General features: G+C 43.1%; 1 long non-coding RNA gene across 1 annotated transcript in view; it reads right to left on the reverse strand.

Moving 5' to 3' along the window:
• The window catches only part of LOC114813327, a 28445-nt gene extending 17274 nt beyond the window's left edge, over nucleotides 1-11171 (reverse strand). The window contains exon 1 of the long non-coding RNA XR_003761047.1: nucleotides 11009-11171. This is a non-coding gene — a long non-coding RNA (uncharacterized LOC114813327). The remainder of the gene's footprint in view (nucleotides 1-11008) is intronic.
• Nucleotides 11172-13340: the final 2169 nt, after the last annotated feature.

Genomic DNA, 13340 nt, shown 5'->3' on the forward strand with positions numbered 1-13340 from the left:
TGAGCCCCACGTGGGACAATCTGATCACCTTGTATCCCCCCAGGTGCTTAGAACAGTGCTTTGCACATAGTAATAATAATAAAATGTTGGTATTCGTTAAGCACTTACTATGTGCAGAGCACTGTTCTAAGCGCTGGGGTAGATACAGGGTAATCAGGTTGTCCCACATGAGGCTCACAGTTAATCCCCATTTTACAGATGAGGGAACTGAGGCACAGAGAAGTTAAACGACTTGGCCACAGTCACACCACACAGCTGACAAGTGAGAGAACTGGGATTCGAACCCGTGACCTCTGACTCCCAAGCCTAGGCTCTTTCCACTGAGCTACGCTGCTTCTCTATGCGCTTAACAAATACCATCATCATTATTAATATTATAAAAGAAAGACAAAACTGACCACCAGCTAACTCTCTCATGCTTTTTAGCTGTGTAATAATTATGGTGCTTGTTAATTTATTCCATTGTATTTATTGAGTGCTTACTGTGTGCAGAGCACTGTACTAAGCACTTGTTAATGATGACAATAGTAATAATAATCATGATAGTATTTGTTGAATGCTCACTATATGCCTGGCACAGGACTAAGCGCTGGGGTAGATACAAGGAAATCCAGATGGACACAGTCCCTGTCCCCTCCTGGGACTCACAGTCTCAATCCCCATTTTACAGATGAGGTAACTGTGGCATGGAGAAGTGAAGTCACTTGCCCAAAGTCACCCAGAAGTCAAATGGCAGAGATGGGATTACTAAATTAAGTGTCTATTATGTGTCGGGTACTTTCTAAGCGTTATTCTAATTGTAGATGAAACTCCTCTAGTTCCACCTCTGAGCCCATAGCAGGAACACTCTCAAGACCATTTCAAGTTGGTTGACAGGAGGATCTCCGGGCTTTTCCAATCCCTTACAACTCAGTCAGTCTTCTTTTCCCCATCTTGGTGTCACGCTATGGTCAGAGGGTAGTCCCCAGAATCTAACCCAGTTGGCAGAGGGTGGGATTCGAGCAGGTTCATTTGTGCTTACAAATCCAGTGTTCAAAGCAAATCATACTGAATTGTGCTCCAAAGCCTAATTTTACCAACCCCTCAGGCATACAATTGAAAATGAGATGGAGATTGAAATTATTTTCAGCATGAGGTAGCATGGGCTCAGATTTTTTTTTTACAGACTACTACTTGGTTCATCTTTTCTGACTAGAGTTCTTGCCAGTTGTATCCTTTTCCTCTTTGAGTGTCCATCAGAGAAATTTAATATCACTCGAGGTGGCATCTGGGTAATATACCACTCTAATTCTTATGACTTGCTGAACATTGTTCAGAGGGGACAATATTTCAGGTGTCATTTAAATGTCTGGGCTAGAGGAACATTACTTCTATGGACAGAGGCATAATTTATGGTGCAAGCAGATGCGCAGGAGAAGAACCTCAAAATTAAGCTGGGGAGATAGGGGAGTGGGGAAAGGGGAGCTGGGGGATAATGTGACATTCTCCTCTCCTTTTATATACCTGTCAGGTTTTGGTGCTATTTATTGTGTCACAGCCCATGTGGGTTGTGTCATCATCAGAGCCTGTAGAGGAAGGCGGCTGATGACCTTGTCGACATTTCTTCCTCCCACACTCTGAAAACAATCACCGAGGTGGCATTCCCTTTCTTAAAGCTTACTTGGAAGCCCTAATTTTGTTCATGAAAGAGTTTCTATGCACAGTCCACAGAATCCTTTGACACAGCCATTTCTTTCAGTAAGTACCTTTAGCAAAGTGAAACTTTCATCAGTCTATTACAAATGCATTTTACCTTATTAAACGTCCTCAAAATCATTTATTAAATTAAACAACAAATCATTTTCTTTTACATGCATGTTTGCATAACTTTAATCTACACCAAGTGAATATACTTTCTGGGTAGTAACTGCATCATAAGAACACAGTCAAGAAGCAGCATGGTGTAGTGGATAGAGCCTGGGAGTCAGAAGGTCATGGGTTCTAATCCTGACTCCACCACTTGTCTATGTGACCCTGGGCAAGTCACTTCAGTTTTCTGTGTCTCAGTTATCTCATCTGCAAAATGGGGATTGTGTTTGTGACCTCCACATGGGACAGGGACTGTGATCAACTTGGTTTGCTTGTAACCACTCCAGCGCTAGGGACAGTGTCTGGCACATAGTAAGCGCTTACTAAATACTAATATTATTATGATTAATGCCACACTGGCTCATATATTTGGCGAGACTGGACAATATTATGTCTCCAAAAGTGGCAACCCAGGATATTTGGAAGAACTGTGTAATGGCATGTTCCTAGACATCCTCATCCTCATGGAGGTGGAAGTACCATCTATCATTCCTCTCTAAAGATTTATTATAGATTTTTTATCCAGCAATTTATTCCATCCCCCACTGATGTTTTTGGCCTGCACAGCTGAGTGAAGAAATTGTATATGCTGACCACAATCTGTTTTGCAAAGTGTTTGCTGTTATGTCTGCTTTATTTTAAGTGGGAAGCCTCAGTCAGTCAATCGTATTTACTAAGTACTTAATGGGGGCCGAGCACTGTATTAAGTACTTGGGAAAGTTAACTATACAATATATATAACAGAGACATTCCTTGCCCACAATGAGTTTACATTCTAGAGAGGGAGACAGACATAGTAGCATAAATAAATTATGATTATTATTAATAGTAATGATAATAATACCGTGATATTTGTTAAGCGTTTAGTATTTGACAGGCTCTGTCCTAAGCGCTGGGGTGGATACAAGCAAATTGGGTTAGACACAGTCCTTGTCCCATGTGGGGTGTCACAGTCTCAATCCCCATTTGACAGATGAGGTAAATTAGGCGCAGAGAAATGAAGTAACTCGCCTAAGGTCGCAAACCAGATGAGTGGTGGAGCTGGGATTAGAAGCCATGCCCTTCTGACTCCGAGACCTGTGCCACTACGCCATGGTGCTTCAGTTCAGATTACAGGTAAGTGCATAAGTACTGTGGGCCTGAGAGGGGGAATGAATAAAGGGACCAAGTCAGGGTGACACAGAAGGGAGTGGGAGAAGAGGAAAGGAAGGTTTAGTCAGGGAAGGTCTCTTGGAGGAGATGTGCCTTCAATAAGGCTTTGAAGAGGGGGAGAGTAATTGCCTCTGGGTTGATGTCCCACTGATTCGGTGCCTGTAGGTGCCATGACTGTAGATCTATTAATGATTCACAATCATCATGAAGAATATTAGGTGCCTGCTACTTAATTGATGTTGGCATTTGTTAAGCGCTTACTATGTGCCGAGCACTGTTCTAAGCGCTGGGGTAGACACAGGGGAATCAGGTTGTCCCACGTGGGGCTCACAGTCTTAATCCCCATTTTACAGATGAGGGAACTGAGGCACAGAGAAGTTAAGTGACTTGCCCACAGTCACACAGCCGACAAGTGGCAGAGCTGGGATTTGAACTCATGAGCCCTGACTCCAAAGCCCGTACTCTTTCCACTGAGCCATGCTGCTTCTCGTACTTGCCTGTACTTGCTTGTACTTGCCTGTACTTGCTACTTGGGAAATGCGCTAATCAATCAATTGTATTTATTGAATACTTACCATACGCAGAGTACTGTACTAAGTGCTTGGATGAGTACACTATAACAGTTGTAGACACGTTCCCTGCCCACAAAGGGTGAAATAAAAAGTGCGATTACCCCCTCTAATTTTAAACTTAATTATAGGAGACAGACAAAAATTGACTCCTGTGCAATAATAAGATAGAATAGCTATACGTGAACACGAACTCATGCATGAATGAGAGTAGAAAATGGAGTGACATGTCCATGATGTGAGGGAATCAACTTTTAGGTTATGTGTCCTGAAGGAGGTGGCATTTTAGGAAGGGAGGAATGTGGTTTGGTGAAGCTGAGGGAAGAAGGTGCACCGTGCACCAATGGGTCACGAGACAAAAAATCAGGAATGAGGTTTGCTTGGGAGGAGTGAAAAACAGGAAGTGGGATGTAGCAAGAAAAGGAAGCGTGTAACTAAAGGTGAATCAGCTAATGGAAAGCCTCAAAAAGGTTTTAGTTTGAAATAAATAGCTGGGGGGAGTCAGTGAAGATTGGTGAGGAGGTGGTAGAGGGATTCTAGTAGGGATTTTAGAATAATGCATGAAGCTATAAGTAAAATAGACCGCAGACAGGAAGATAGAAATACAGAAAGCAATAAGGAAGCTGTTTCAGCAGTCCATTTGGGAGGGAATGATGGTAGTAAGGGGCAAGTTAAAGAGAGCAAAACCTAGAGCCACCTTGGGGAATCAGTAAATTTCAGTGGGGAGGTTAGAAGGAAAAGTGGGATTAGGAGGTAGGTGAGTTCAGTTTTAGGCATTTTAATCTTGAAGAACCTTGAGACATCTGTCCCACCGCCCTCTAGACTGCGAGCTCGTTGAGGGCAGGGATTGTCACTGTTTATTGTTGTTTTGCTCTTTCCTAAGCACTTAGTACAGTGCTCTGCACATAGTAAGTGCTTAATAAATACAGTTGAATGAATCTGTGTGGAATGTCTTGGAGGCAAGAGTAACCGTGATATTGCATAATGAGAGAGATTGTATTGGATGGGAGAGAGAGACAACTACGAACTACCATGCAGTAGTAACGTAGAGTAACTACGCACGAAAACAAACTAATACATGAGTTACAGTAGAAAATGGAATTGCATGTCCATGATGGTGAGGTGTAGATTAGTGAGATAACCCCAAAGAGGTAGGAGCGGAAGTCATGAAAGCAGATCAGTTCCCTCAGAGTAAGTATGAAATGAGAAGCCTTGTGGGACACCAGTAATTATGGAAAGAGAAGTGGAAGCGGAGCCAGCACATGAGACCAAGGAGGAGCTATCAGAGAGATAAGTCATTTTCCATTTGGGAGTCACACTCCATCAGACCGCCTTCCTTTAAACCCACTTATTAATAAAATAATAATGATATCTGTTAAGCACTTACTATATGCCAAGCACAGTACAAAGATCTAGGGTAAATACAATAATAATGTTGGTATCTGTTAAGCGCTTACTATGTGCCGAGCACTGTTCTAAGCGCTGGGGTAGACCCAGGGGAATCAGGTTGTCCCACGTGGGGCTCACAGTCTTCCTCCCCATTTTACAGATGAGGTAACTGAGGCACCGAGAAGTGAAGTGACTTGCCCACAGTCACACAGCTGGCAAGTGGCCGAGCCGGGATTCGAACCCATGACCTCTGACTCCAAAGCCCGTGCTCTTTCCACTGAGCCACGCTGCTTATCAGGTCCCATTTAGGGCTCTCAGTTTTATATAGAAGGGAAACAGATAATGATCGCTATTTTGCAGATGAGAGAACTGAGGCAAAGAGAAGTGAAGTGACTTGCCTAAGGTCACACAGCAGGTATATGGCGGAGCTGGGATTAGGACCCAATTCCTCTGACTCCCAGGCCCGTGCTCTTTCCACTAGACCACGCTGCTTCTCATCCTCATTTCTGCCTCTACCATTGGTATTAGAGTTTTCACCGTGTGAGAAGCACTGTATTAAATGCTGTACTTTGCCACCCCACCTTGCTGCTAACCTGGAAGCCTCAGATCCATTCCTGAAGTCCAGGCAGGTTACTGGAGGGATGTGAAGAAGCAGAACAGGAATGTCAGCATCCCCGGCCATCAGCTATCAATCTAGTGAATTTCTAGGCCAATTTGGAGGTCTTTGTGAGGAAGCAGACAAAGCAGACCTGTTGCTATAGTTTTAGGTGGTCTCAAAGTAAACAGCTAAATTTCAACCAAAAATAATAATGACTGCATTTACTAACATGATTGCCCCACTCTGTCAAAATAATCTTTGTTACAAAGAAACGTAGGCCTGGCAATTATGTGGGTTATATAAAAAAATCTAGCAATCATGATCGCCCCACTCTGTCAAATAATTTTTGTTACAATGAAACATAGGCCTGGCAATTATGTGGGTTATATAAAAAAATCTAGCAATAAGGGGAGGAAGAGGAAAAAGAAACAAAAAGAAAAAGGAGGTAGAAAGGCAAAGTAAGAAGGAATTTGAGACTTGAGTTCTTCTTTCACACTGTCCCAAAAAGCAAATTAGCCATCCCCAATAATAAAAACCTCACTGAATCCAGTGCCCACCCTTCCGCCCCCCACTCCTTGATTAGTCTTATTCTTCTCCTTATCCCCTGGCACAAGTACACCTCATTAAAGGAACTCTTCCTCCTTGCTGTGTTGTTGTATTTTTACCTTTCTCCTCCTCCCCACCAGAAACACTGCTACCGCTGATTAAAATCGTGCGGTACAAAAAATATTTAATTTCCTCTAAAACATTGGGGTGGAGCAATTATGCAATAGAGGTAATTATGTGAGTAAAAACGTTCAGCCCCCTCCTTTGTTGGAGTGAAAATGAAGGGGTAGTAGATCAAATTCCTTGTATTTCTAGATGCCATGTTGTTTTTTCTGTTTGAGGCATGATGGAACTGTCTTCTTTTGGTGGCGATGAGGCATTCTATGGGTTATCTGGTATGATGTAGCTTTTTTTTTTTGCTGGACGTTTGCTTCCAAATGAGTGATAGGGCACACTTTGTTTTATTGAAGCGATGAGAGAAGAATTTTCACATTTCTCAATCACCATTTGGTAACCCATTGAATTAGAAAAAAATTGAAAAAGTCCTTCAGAGAATCTCTAAGAGAGTCATCATCATTATTATTAAGATGTACAAAGCACCGTCTTACATGCTGCGGTTAATACAGGATGAGCTCCCCCTCCTCCCGTTTCCTCCTATGGTCCCTAAATTTTGACCTGATACTTCTTCAGAGCTCTGAGACTTCATACTCCCAGCTCGGTCCCACGCCAGCGACCCGAGGCCCGGACCTGCATCTCAATCAGTCCCTCGGGCCTCATTTCTTGCTGCAAAACAGCTGCTTTCACATTGCTTGCTGCTCTTAGGTGTCTCTACTCTCTGACTGACTGGTCGCTTCTCCCCACAGCTTGCCCTGCTTAGGTGTTTGTTTACTTCAGAAGTGGAAAGAGGAAGCTGTGGTCTCACCTTCTACCTACCACGCCCAAGAGTTGGAAGACGCCTCATCCTGTGTACTACCTGTCATTCTCATTCACCCAGCACTCTCCTGCACTCAGCAATAACACAGGCTGGATTCCCAAATCAGATCAGCATCATACTCTCCCTGACCCCTTTCTTAACCCCAGTTGACCTTCTAGTCTTTTAAAAACCCTGATGGTTAATTCATGTGTCTCCTCTCCTTCTTAAAGGTACAGACGCAGCCGATTAGACTTGGTTAGTTAAAATAGAGTCACTGTAAACAGGATGGCTAGAGGAAAGGTTTTCAAAGCACAAACACAGATCCAAACAAGGTGGCACAGGAGTGGACATTTATGAGACTGCTCCAGAACAGCAGGTCAGTGTACGATCTCTATATAACGGGATTTTTTAGGCGCTTGCTATGCGTCACGGAGTGCACTAAGCTCTAAGTTAGATACCAGATAACTAGTTGGACACAGTCCCTGTCTCATAATAATAATAATAATAGAGTTGGTATTTGTTGAGCACTTACTATGTGCCGAGCACTGTTCTAAGTGCTGGGGGAGCTACAAGGTAATCAGGTTGTCCCACTTGGGGCTCACAATCTCAGTCCCCATTTCACAGATGGGGGTAACTGAGGCACAGAGAACTGAGGCCCAAGGTCACATAGCTGATAAGTGGCGGAGCCAGGATTAGAACCCATGACCTCTGACTCCCAAGCCCAGGCTCTTTCATCCGAGCCACGTGGACCTCCCAGTCTAAATGAGAAGGAATAGGATTTAATCCCCATTTTACAGGTGAGGAAACAGACACAGAGAAGTTAAGTAGAGGTCACACAGAGGTCAAGTGGCAGAATTGGGATTAGAACTCAGGTTCTCTGTCTCCCAGGTCCATGCACTTTCCACCTGGCCACTCTGCTTCTGAGACTGTTTTGGACCAGAGGTTCTAGGAAGGTGGTGACACTAAGAGGGGAAATAAACAGCACCAGGTACTGGGATTAAGAAATGCAACAGCACGGAAAGGAACAACCTTTAGAGGTACAGGATGTGGAAGGGATTTTTGTCTATCTATAGCTTCCTTGTCAGCCATTCACACAGTGATAAAAATCTCACTGTCAGTAGTGTCGTCTTCAAACCTAGATACACACACACACACACACACACACACACATAAAAGATAGATGTAGGAACACAAATGACTTTAGAGCTCTTAGTACAGAGCTCCCTTAGAAAGGCTCATTCCCTCTTGAATATTTGCATGATATTGGCGCACAAATGACAAATACACATCTCCCTCCCTTTAGAAAGGCTCATTCCCTCTTGCTTGACATTTGAGACACAACATGATTTTTAAAAATAATAGTAGCAATAATACTAAAACAACAACTGTGGCATGTGTTAAGCACTTGTGTCAAGCACTGTTCTAAGCTCTTGGTATGATACAAGATCATCACATCCAACACACCTTCTGTCCCACCTAGGGCTCACAATCCAAGTAGAAGGGGGAACAGGCACTGACTCCCCATTTTACAGATGAGGAAACAGATACGGAGACGTTAAGTGAAGTCCCCAAGGTCACACAGCCAGCACTTAGCAGATCTGGGATTAGAACCCATGTCCTCTGACTCCAGGCCCGAACTTTTTCCACTAGCCCATGCTGCTCCTCAGGGAGGAAGTTCACAGATTCAGTTTGGGCCATGGCTGAGAAGAGTATAATTGGACCCAAGTCTACTGGGTGCAGGTTCCAGGAGGTTGACTAAATCAAACCTTCCAATAGTCCTATGAAGACATGTTCAAACTGGCTAGCTACATGATGACTCTTGTGGTCCAAATGTGGGCTTGAGCCTCTTTTACAAGGATAACTGTATAAGTCAGGCTTTAGAAACTCATCAGGGCATCGTCTCTCAGTGTCTCCCCTCTCATCTATAGTTCCAGTTGAGCTATTAGGATGGGCTTACCTGTGTTTCCCTCCAAGTTATGGCCAGAAGGCCTGTGTAAGTGCAGGTCCTTGCTGAGCTTCCTGACTGTGATTAGCTCAGACTGAGAATATCAACAGTACTGGATACACTACCAGAACGATTGCAGATGAAAGTGGGGCGTTCTGGGAGAAATGTATCCATGGCGGTCACTATGGGCCGGACACGACTCGACAGCATAAGACAAGACAAATACGTTTTATGATCTGTTCCAACGTGGAGGGAGGATTAGGGTGGGAGAGATGCAGAGGGGCTGAAAAACGGATTCAGATTATTATTATTATTCTGGCATTCGTTAAGTACTTACTATGTGCCAGGCACTGGACTAAGCACTGGGATGGATACAAATTGTCCCCATCCCACATGAGGCTCACGGTCTTAATCCCCATTTTATAGATGAGGTAACTGAGGCATAAAGAAGTGAAGTGACTTACCCAAGGTCACACAACAGACGCGTGGTAGAGCCGGGTTTAGAACCCACGACCTCTGACTCCCAAGCCCGTACTCTATACACTATGTCATGCTACCCTCGTTTATTTCTTTCCCCTAAGGCAGACTCATCATTGAGGAGGGGAGGGACAGTTAGAGGTCCCTAATCAGGGTCATGTCACAGGGACAACAAAAATGTCTGGGAACGCCTTGAGGAAGAACACAAAGGTAGTAAAAACATTCACAAAAACAAAGCCCATTTCATCATAAGATCGTCTTGGATATATTGGTATAAAATAGTGACTCCAACTTGCCCATCAAAAATGCTAGGGCAGTAATCTAAATGAACACCCAAAAATCTCCCCAAAGTCTGGACTTTCCATCGGTACTTTGTGCTCATTAGCACTTAATAGAACCCCAAACACCATAATTTCCCCCACAAGAAACAGAAACAATTGTCTAAATGTTCACTGTCTTCAATTTAACTGCCATTCATTCAGCTGCATTTATTAAGCACTTACTATGGGCAGAGCACTGTATTAAGTGCTCGGAAAAGTACAATACAGCTATAAAGAGTGACAGTCCCTGCCCACAGTGACTTATGAAATGTGAAAAGGGCACAGAAGAGTCCGATACTTCTGATCTAAGACTATAGACTGTACCTGCTATCCTTGCCAGCTGGCAAACAGTGCCCGCTGCTGGTCATGAGTCGGAGGGTGGGGGGGGGAGGCAGGCGAGGGAGTGTGAATATCTCAGTCATTCAGTAGTATTTATAGTATTTATTGAGCGCTTACTATGTGCAGAGCACTGTACTAAGCGCTTGGAATGAACAAGTCGGCAACAGATAGAGACGGTCCCTGCCGTTTGACGGGCTTACGGTCTAATCGGGGGAGACGGACGGACGAGAACGATGGCAATAAATAGAGTCAGTCCATCACCACTATGGCAAAAAACAACAACCCAAAAAACGATTCAACTGCCCTTTCTGCTGTTGACACAGTTGTTATTTCCCCTTCCCTCAACTCTAAATTCAAATCCTGGATAATATCGGAATCCCCTTTCCGATCTCTTGCTGAGGGTGAGACAGTAGTGCCACTTGGTGTTGGAACATCACTCCAAGGAACATAATGCTCATCCTGGAGGTCAAGGAGCAAGAAAAATAGCCCTACTCTCATTGCACTAGAAAAGTATGGAAAAGACGGTCTCTGTTACACACATGGATGCAATTCCACCATCAGCTGTTTCATCCTCAAGCAGAACACATGCACACACACACACACACACACACACACAGTTTTCATCAAAACAATTAAAAAAAATCTCAATTTTGACTATACGTACACACTAATACTGTGCAAAGAGTCAAAGGTTAAATTACTCTTCGTAGTAGTTAACATAATCAAAAATTGTCTTGAATCCTAGCTACAGCTGCTTTTATGAATTTACTTTCTAACTTCCCAAACAAAAATTAATCAGAACGCACTGGAATTTGTTAGGTGTTATGCAAGATTCCGTTTTGGAGAATTTTGCCCCCTTTAATGGAGTTAATATATACATGTCCCTTGGTTTGCTCAATATTTCTGGCTTACCTCAATTAAATGATGAAGCCCAGAATAAAATCAACGAAATATTTTCATTTCCTTTCCCTGGACTCCATGGAGTAATTCATGAAAACAAAATTTGCAGTTCTTCGAGCCATCAGTAGGTTGCAGCAGAATGCTGGATTTAATCTCAAATTAACATGGTGAAGATCTCTTCAATTCTTTTTCTCTTTGAAAACGAGATGCAAACCTGGTATCAATGGCATGGATCAGGACAAACGGAGTCACAGGAAATATGGTTGGCCTTGGTATAGTACACATATCAAGAATCCATGTGTGAGATCCCAGTGTCGATCTCTCTCTTTTGGTCTGAATTATTATTTTCCTTGAGCAAGGAAATGGTAACTGTTATTTAGTCATCATTTTTGGGGGGGCGGGGGGGTGAGAGGAAAGGGAAGAAGGGGGATTAGCAACCTGGAATACAGAAAGAGGTAATTTTACCTACAATCTTGGTTAGCTAAAAGTAGAGGTTTAGAATGGAGTTTAGGAGCCGTGGAAAATGTGAGAAATTTCATAAAGAATCAAGCAGAAATTTTAGAATTAAACAGAAAACTGAGATTTGGGAGGGAGTGGTAGTGTAGTTCCAACTGTAGGCTATAATTCTCTCTATTTTGGTGTTGCGTCTCAAAATGTACCAGGAGACGAGAGGAAGGGCTTCAATCATCACTCCCATCAGCTATTAGTGATGAATCTAGTTCTCTCTCAACTCTGTTTTTCCATGGTTTAATAGTAAACAATGATTTCACAGCTGTGTTTGTATGATGAACTATATATTCTTCTATATTAAGCTTGCCTACCCATCCAATATAAAGGAAAGACAAAAGCACAAAAAAAGAGTGCTTAGCCTTTTGCAGAATCCTACAAAAGAGCTAATGGAGCTTACTTTTTAATAGACCGTGTAGAATGTCCAGCTGTAATACTTGATTTGAATTCCAAAGTGGAGAGTCACTGAAAAACTTTTTTAGGTATAAAGTGGCTCTTTGAAAGTGTTATTACACTCGAACATGGACCACATGGTTTCTTTCTAATGCCATTGAGGGAACTGAAACATCACAGTGGCAAATATTAAGCTCTTTGGTGTCTGCATACTGTGCCTGAAAGAACACAACGTTTCACAGATCGCATTGCTTGAGTATGATGCCATCTTTTTGCCCAACCATTTGAAGTTTTAAATTATCTTTATTATTGTTACTAGTAACAATTATGATGAGTGAGGTCATTTGGTAAGCAACATGCACTGTACTAAAACTCTAGAAGAGATACAGAATAATCAGATCCCACATGGGGCTCACAGTCCACGTAGGAGGGAGAATTGCTACTGAATCCTCATTTTGCAGGTGAGGGAAATGAGGCACAGCAAAGTCAAGTGACTTGCCCAGAGTCACCCGACAAGTGAAGCAGCACGGACCAGTGGCAAAAGCCCGGGCTTGGGAGTTAGAGGACATGGGTTCTAATCCTGGCTCCACCACTTTTCTGTTGTATGACCTTGGGCAGGTCACTTGACTTCTCTGTGCCTCAGTTACCGCATCTGTAAAATGGGGATTAACTGTGAGCCTCACATGGGACAACCTGATTACCCTGATTCCACCCCAGTGCTTAGAACAGTGCTCTGCACATATTAAGCGCTTAACAAATACCAACATTATTATTATTATTATTTGCTGGGCCTCAGTTACCTCATCTGTAAAATGAGGATTAAGACTGGAAGCCCCAGGTGGGGCAGGGACTGTATCCAAATCAGGGACTGTATCCAACCTGATTACTTTGTATCTACCCCGGCACTTAGGGCAGTGCTTGCCACATAGTAAGCACTTAATAAATACCATTATTATTATTATAATTAAGTGAAGAAGCCAGGTTTAGAACCCAGAACTGTGCTACTCTAAAAATTTATCATATCCTGCCTCGACTACAGCTTCAGCCTGCTCGCTGAACTCTTTATATAATCTATTTTAATGTCTATCTCCCCCTGTAGACTGTAATCTCCTTGTGGGCAGGGGGGGCGGGGTTCTCATCTACCAACTCTGTTGTACTGTATTTTCTCCAGTGTTTAGAGCAGGGCTCTACACCCAATTAGCCCTCAAATCCAATTAATTGTGTTGCCCTCTGCTGCCTGGATCACTTAGAAAAAATTCAGTTCATGACTCTCCACTCCTCAAAAACCTCCAATAATGACCCACCGTCTCTGTGTCAAACAGAAACTCCTTACTCAATCAGCACTCACTCTCCTACCTTACCTCACTCATCTACTTCAACTCAATCTACATACTTCACTCTTCTTCTAATGCTCCTTTTCTCACTGAACTTTGATCTCATCTCT

The sequence above is a fragment of the Ornithorhynchus anatinus genome, chromosome 7 (assembly GCF_004115215.2).
Source record: "Ornithorhynchus anatinus isolate Pmale09 chromosome 7, mOrnAna1.pri.v4, whole genome shotgun sequence".
Lineage (NCBI taxonomy): Eukaryota > Metazoa > Chordata > Mammalia > Monotremata > Ornithorhynchidae > Ornithorhynchus > Ornithorhynchus anatinus.